This window comes from Rhinoderma darwinii, chromosome 6 (genome assembly GCF_050947455.1).
Source record: "Rhinoderma darwinii isolate aRhiDar2 chromosome 6, aRhiDar2.hap1, whole genome shotgun sequence".
NCBI classification, from domain to species: Eukaryota; Metazoa; Chordata; class Amphibia; order Anura; family Rhinodermatidae; genus Rhinoderma; species Rhinoderma darwinii.
Window position 1 is genome coordinate 75,234,748 of NC_134692.1, and position 7,730 is coordinate 75,242,477.

At 46.3% G+C, this 7,730-nt stretch overlaps 1 long non-coding RNA gene across 1 annotated transcript; it reads left to right on the forward strand.

Annotated features, from left to right (window-relative positions):
• Nucleotides 1–2,557: 2,557 nt before the first annotated feature.
• LOC142655600 (uncharacterized) lies at nucleotides 2,558–6,675 on the forward strand. Its single transcript, XR_012849523.1, has 2 exons — nucleotides 2,558–2,642; nucleotides 6,516–6,675. It is a non-coding gene; the product is annotated as an uncharacterized LOC142655600 (long non-coding RNA).
• The last annotated feature ends 1,055 nt before the right edge of the window (nucleotides 6,676–7,730 follow it).

Consider the following 7,730-nt stretch of genomic DNA (forward strand, 5'->3'; position numbering starts at 1 on the left):
TGCCCGTACTCTTCTTTCTTCTATCCCACTTGTGTGATCACTTATAAAAGGTGTTAGTTATGCTCTTTATTATCACTGAGGCCCCATGCACACGACCGTGCCCGTAATTACAATCTGTGATTACGGGCACGGCCGGCCACGGACGTCTGCGGAGAATCATCCGCATTTGCAGACCGTGCTCCCATTATAAAGTATAGGACCATGGCCCATAAAATAAAAAAAATAGGACATGTCCTATTTTTTACGGAAGGTTTCTACGGCCATAGAAATGACTGGGTCCGGAATTACGGACTAAATCTACGGTCGTGTGCATGGGGCCTTACTCTTGATTTTGTAATGTGTCCGTAAAACTTTTGGTCTGTCCGTGATTTTTAGCTCAGTTGTCCAGAAATTTCTGAAGTGGAGGTTGGCAACGATGCCGGGGAGTCTTCGGCGAGCAGAGGAGCTCCCTCCACTCTGAACGAATTCTGAAGCAGGGAGCTGATAGTTTCCTGCTTCAGAATTAGTGGCTACTCCTTGAGCGGAATCCCCGTTGCCGATGATCTGAACATTGACGTCAGTGGCTCCTCCTGGAGTGGAATCCCCGGCCAGAGTCGGCAACGGGGATTCGCTCAAGGCGTATCCACTGACGTCACTGTCCATATATGGACAGTAACATCAGGGCTTCGCTCTAGGAGCGGAATCCCCGGCCTATGCTCTGGCTGGGGATTCCGCTTCTAGAGGGAGTCTCAATGGCGCTGTCTACAGGGTGGGAGTAGCACTATCTACAGGGGGGTGGCACTATCAACATGGAAACTGTGGCACTATATAGGGGCACTATCTACATGGGCACTGTGGCACTATCGAGAGGGCACTGGAACTTTATATATGGGCACTGGCACTAGGGGCAGCTTTGGGGGTATTATACTGTATAAGGGCAGCTAGGGGGGCATTATACTGTATGAAGCAGCTATGGGGTCATTATACTGTATGGGGAGTCTATTGAGGCATTATGCTGTAGGGGGGCTTTAAGCTGCATGGGGCAGCTATGGGGCTTTATACTGTATGGGGCAGTTATGGGGCATTATACTGTATGGGGCAGCTATGGGGGCATTATACTGTATGGGGGCATCTTTATGGGCATTTTACTGTATGGGGCAGCTATGGGGGCATTATGCTGTATGGGGCAGCTATGGGGGCATTATGCTGTATGGGGCAGCTATGGGGCATTATGTTGTATGGGGGAATTTGTTTGGGCATTATACTGCATGTGGGCCTCTGTGTGGGCATTATACAGCATGTGAGAATCTATGTTGGCATTATACTATATGGGGGCATTTGTGTTGGCCTTATACTGTATGGGGGCCTTATACTGTATGGGGGCATTATACTGTATGGTGGCAGCAAGAGTCAATATACTGTGGCACTACCTACATGGGCACTGTGTCCCTATCTACAAGGGCACTGGAACTAGGGGCAGCTAAGGGGGCATTATACTGTATGGGGCAGCTATGGGGGCATTGTGCTGTATGGGGCAGCTATGGGGGCATTGTGCTGTATGGGGGAAGCTATGGGGGCGTTATGCTGTATGGGGAAATTTGTTTGGGCATTATACTGCATGGGAGCATCTGTATGGGTATTATACTGCATGGGAGAATATGTGTGGGCTTTATACTGTATGGGGCCATCTGTGTTGGCTTTATACTGTATGGGTGCATCTATGGGGCATTATACTGTATGGTGGCAGCTAGAGGGCATTATACTGTGTAGGGGCAGTTATTTGATATTATACTGTGTGGGAGGCACTATGGGAGCATGATACTGTGTGAGCTGAATCTGGTGTGTATGTGCGGGGATTGGGTGGGATTAGAGGCGTGGCTTAAAAGAAAAAAAAATGGTCCCTCTTTGTGATACTTGAAAGTTGGGAGGTATGGTATTGCATGGGCACTGTATAGTAGAGTTATTTAGAATTGTATGGTATTCTGATATACATATTTCATATAAAAGCAGGACCCTACTTGGCTTTTTGGTCAGGGCCCCATTTTCCATAAAACTATGTTGGTGTTACTTGTTTTCATATTAGAAACCGCTCTATAGGGGAGATCAGTCTCATATTTCCGTATCTTTCATGTTATTAGGGATAGTGCTTCTAGTGGATATGCAAGGTAAATCCGCTATAAAAAAACACGACATCAAAACGAAAGCAGTGACATGATTGGTTGTTTTTCTTTTGCACTAGTTTTCATAATTACGGTCCTGTGTGTTCACTGATTTGTATTCCTTGTTGTACATACAAGTTTGGTGAGCACATTGCGTACTTATTCTACGCTGTGTAATCGTGTACCCGAGAAACGCGTCATTAGGCAGAAAAGCAGCAGCACGACCTGTAACCTTGGTAACTCGCGCATGTACAATGACGTTTCGCTGACCTTTGAAGACCTGCGCAGTGACAGTCAGATAGCAGGGTCGCGCGTGCGCAGTTTGCCGTCATGTCCAGGCCGATAACAAGGAATGAGCGGCCGCACGATACGGAGCTTGCAGCCGCTTAGTGACCCGTACGCTGTTTCTAGTTGAACATAGGGGCTCACCATGAACCTGGCCAGGCAGAACGTGGAGACCGGAGCCACTCAGCTATTGTTTGCGAATTTCAACCAAGATAACACGTACGTGAGTCCAGTTTGAAGGCTAAGAACAATATGTTAAAGTTGACAATGTGCTCTGCCATAGCTGCGTTGCGTGACAATGGTGTAGCTATCATGAGGTTGTTGACGCTGAAAAGAACTAGATGTCTTATTAGGCAGAGCCTCCATGTATTCACTAGGGTGAATGAACGCAGATCTACGTCTGATTCGCCACTGCTAGTACTGGGCACATGATGTTTGTTTAGGTATTCATATTTCTTTCCCAAGATCCACCGTATTCCCCCGTCGCCCCCCGCCGTATTCTCCGTCGCCCCCCGCCGTATTCTCCGTCGCCCCCCGCCGTATTCTCCGTCGCCCCCCGCCGTATTCTCCGTCGCCCGCCCCCACCCTTGTCGCCGCCCGCCCCCACCCTTGTCATCCGCCGCCCCCGCCGTATTCTCCGCCGATCACATGGTTTATGGCTTTTTGTTTTGTTTTCAGAAACAATGAAATGATCAATTGTAAAGTTCTAGATGATTCATCCCATGATCCTAGTTATGTTGGGTGGACAGTAAAGGTCAGAAGCCAGATATGACATACCGCATAACAATTATATATATTTTTTTTCTGTTTAATAGTAATAAACATTTAAATACATGAAGATAAAACAATGCAGAGACTTAGACTAGGAGCGTTGTTTGCCGGTCTGCTGAAGCTTGTCCAGTTCTGATTTATTATTACCGTGTGTCTATGAATGAATGGGTCTAGTTCAGGCTTGTGCTCACGTAACCCATATGGCTTTCTTATAGGGTAACTAGGGTTTTGGGGTTCTAAACCATTTTACACACAAAGCTGTTTAGCCCTGATATAAAAGAGAAAAATATTAGACAATGTAGTTTTTATTCTGGTTGCATTGACTACGTCCAAGAACGTTGATAAAAAAAATGAAGGCCCTATTCAGACGACAGGGAAACTTGGCCGTGTGACGGCCATTTACGGCTGCATTAAGATCAATGCATGTCTATGGGGCTATTCACACGGCCATTTTTTTTTTTTAACGGCCCGGGAAAAAATAGGACATGTCCTATTTTTGCCCGTTTTCACGGATCCCTGAATAGACTCCAGTCTAAGAGGGATCCGTGAAACCGGGTGCAAATCACATGTTTTTCGCGGCCGATTTGACATCCGGTCGTCCGAATAAAGCCTTACTGCCCCTCCCTAATAAGCACTGGACGTCTTCCTGGTAGGGTAATAAAAGTTTTGGATGCTGGTATTGCAGCTGTATAAGCCCCAGACCATAAAAACTCTAACGCCTTCTACAAATTGCTTGGCTGAACGGGACAATTTTTGCTGTTTAGCAAAACTGTGGGACCCTCTTTGGAGTTTGACCCCAGCCATTCTTCATTGCTATGCTAACCACAACATATCACAGTTCAGGAACATCAAGGATGGGTTATTTTCTTACTGCAGAATCCTAAGGCTTCATGCACAGGACCGTACCCGTAACTTCGAGCCGTAGTTACAGGCACGGACGGCCGCGGACAGCCGGCCGTTTTTACGAGCCGTGCTCCCATTATAAAGTATGGGAGCACGGTCCGTAAAATGAAAATATAGGACATGTCCTATTTTTTTAGGTAAGTTTCTAAGTCACGGACACCCTCCCGTAGACATACGGGAAGGTGCCCGTCGGCCGTAGAAATTAATGGGCCCGTAATTATGGTCCATAGTTACGGGCGACTTTACGGTCGTGTACATGGGGCCTTAGGTCTTATTCACTTTTTTTTTTTACTCAACTCCTGGTTGTGGCTTCAAATCTTGCATAAAAACTTTACCCAAACTGCACTGTGTGAATATACCCTAAGGCTAGTATCCCACCACGCAGTTTTGATTCAGTTTTTGAGCCAAAGTCAGAAGTGGATCCAAAAGGAAGGAAGGGTATGAAGAAAAGACTGATATTTCTCCTTTCTCTGGTGTCCACTCCTCTGGCTGTAAAAAAAAACTAGGCCAAAAACTGCAGTTTTTTGTCGTGTTTACTCAAAAGTAGTGGCTTATCTGTGCAACATATTTAGTAATCGTTTGCACCCGAGTTTAGAGCCATTTGCACCATGCACGGCAATTTCTAAAAGTGAAGTGAAAAGTGGGCGTGGCTTACTGCTTGGCCAGGATTTAAAAAAGTGCCGTAAGCGGCATAAACAGCCTAAAAGTCTACATTTTCCCCGCAAATTTGCGACTTTTTCATGCCAGAAAACCGGCAGAGAAAAGTTAGTGTCCCCCCCCCCCCCCCCCCCCTATGGAGTGGATAAAATAGAGAATTCTCATATTCTTCAGTTCTGCTTCAAGCGTACATCCAACCAAAAATTCAAGCACAGCGGACTTTATATTTTCCCTGGCATTCTCCCATAGTGTTTTCCTTCAAAAGTAGAGAAACAGCATTCTCATAGATTTGTGGTTTAGCGTGCCTTTGACCACTCTTTTCTAGTAAAATGCTCATTGGTGAATCTTCTAGGGACTTGTTTGTCTAGACCAGTGGGTTTAGCTGGTGTGGGTCTTTGCCAGAGCGGGAAAGATGTGAGGAGCAGTGTGGTAATGTATGAAGTAGGCTGCGGAGCAAGTGGCAGAAGTAACCAAATGTGGCTGCTATAACTATTATGGGGGCATTGGGACATCTGAAGAAGTCACAGGCAAGTGTACAGCCGTGTTCTTTATTTTCTACATGTACCAGTCCGTGGTCCCCTTAGGGTATGTGCACACGCTAGCTTCCTTTTACGTCTGAAAGGACAGACTGTTTTCAGGAGAAAACAGCTGCGTCGTTTCAGACGTAAAAGTTCCTCCTCGCATTATGCGAGGCGTCTTTGACGCTCGTAAATCTTGAGCTGCTCTTCATTGACAGTGTCCTGCACTTCTTTCACAAGGCAGTCATTTTACGCGTCGTCGTTTGACAGCTGTCAAACGACGACATGTAAATGACAGGTTGTCTGCACAGTACGTCGGCAAACCCATTCAAATGAATGGGCAGATGTTTGCTGACGTATTGTAGCCCTATTTTCAGACGTAAAACGAGGCATAATACGCCTCGTTTACACCTGAAAATAGGTCGTGTGAACCCAGCCTTATAGATAACCTTACTAAATCTCCACAAATAGATCTTGTATTCAAAAGTTTTGGCCACTCCTGTATCTATGAAACCAGATCTGCCATCCATATTAAATGTTTATTTGTTCATTAGGGATGTGTCAGACCAGAGCCTTTGCCCAAATAACAGCTTGCAGTGACTTGTTTTATCATCGCCCATGCGAGGAGACCACCCATCCCAGGACAGCAAACCTGAGGAGATAAAAAGCTTCACACCCCCTCCGCTTCAGGTTTCCGGTCCCCCAGATAGGTTGTCCTGGGGAGCTTAGGCTCCCATTGGAAATATGTATTTTTTTATTTCACACCTGGGGCTGAGGACTATAAGCTGGAATGAATTTGCCTTCCTTTCCTGGTATGGTATAAATCATTGTAAAACGCAGCCCATTACCTAGTCTTCCCTGTGTGCTGCCTCCTGTCTGTGCACGTCTCTTGCGGTAGCGTCTGACATCCGTCCCGATGGCTTCTGACGTGCCGATAACAGGTGGGAGGAATCGCAGCACTGCAGGGCGCTATATTTAAAGAGGCAGCCAGCTCCTGCAGATCCTCTGGAAAAACCATGTTTTCAGCCTGTAATTACTGAGAGCTGTAAAACCAGAGCCATCGCTGTGGTGGCTCACAGTGCCTGATACTGGTGATGTTCGTTCAAGAAGCGCTGACCTATCAGAAGCCCCCAGGCCTCAGTGTCCGGTATTTGTCCTGTGGTATGAAGGGATCCACTAAACATTTGGTAAAATGTATTTTCAATTATCGTAATGTTTTTTTCTATGCCTTATGTTTTTATAGACTACTAAAGTGAATAAGAAGTTCAGCTCTAGTAAAGCCAGCACTTGTGGAATCTGTAAAAGGACTTTATCATCCTCTTCTTCTAAACCCCTTTGTTAAGTCTGCCTGAATAAGGTCATTGCTGAGCAGGTGCCTTTCTAAATAAACAGTATCAAACAAATTGTGAAGGATAAAGTGGCTTCTTCATTGGAAGTGGAAGAGTTCTCAGGCTAGTGCCTCGGGTGCAACCTCTGCTCCCTTTAGTGCTGATGACTCCGGCTCCGCTTCAGATGAGGGCGAAGTAGCCTCTGGATCAGACTCCTAATGAACAACAGTCTGGTAGTACCTCCTTTCTGGCAGAAGATAGCGAACAATTGTTAAAAGCAGTCAGGGCGACAATGGGGTTAGAGGAATCTAGAACCGTGTCAGATTTAATGTTTGAAGGATTAGTTCCTAGACGGAAGAGGGTTTTTCTGGTACATCGGAATGTGAAAATCCTCATTGACAGAGAATGGAAGAATCCTGTCAAAGTTCTTCATTCCTTACTCCATAAAAAGGAAATATGCCATTGGTGAAAAAAACTTAGCTACTTGGGATAAGGCCCCTAGTGTGGATGCCCCAGTAGCTAAAGTGTGGAAAAGGGGTCCCCCCCCCTTTGAGGAGTTTAGGGGATCCCCTGGATAGAAAAGCAGATGCATATCTTAGGAGGTCCAGGGAATCTGCAGCAGGTAGCCTTAGGCCTAGCATTGTTGCAACTTGTGTGGCTAGGTCTATGAAGGTCTGGTTGGGGTATTTAGAGACACACCAAAAATCCAAGGGATATTTTCAAGAGACAGGCCTTACTAGAGGAAGTCTAATCCTTGATTCAGAAGGGGGTGCTAGTCCCGGTTTCCCTGGCTTTTACAAATTACATTGGTTTTTACATATTAGTATCGATCTCACCCATTTAACCCTTCAGATGCGGTGCTCAATAGCGTGCGCCGCATCTCCATTGTTTTGGAGAGGGCGGGAGCTCCCTCTCATCCCACCGGCACCCGGCGATAAGATCGCCAAGTGTCTGTGTCTCCGATGGTAGCCGGGGGCCTAATAAAGGCCCCTAGGTCTGCCTGTAGTGTATGCCTGCTAGGTCATGCCTCTGGCATGACCTAGCAGATGCCTGTCCGTTTTAGACGGACAGGCAGTAATACACTGCAATACAGAAGTATTGCAGTGTATTATAAATGTGGTCGTATAATC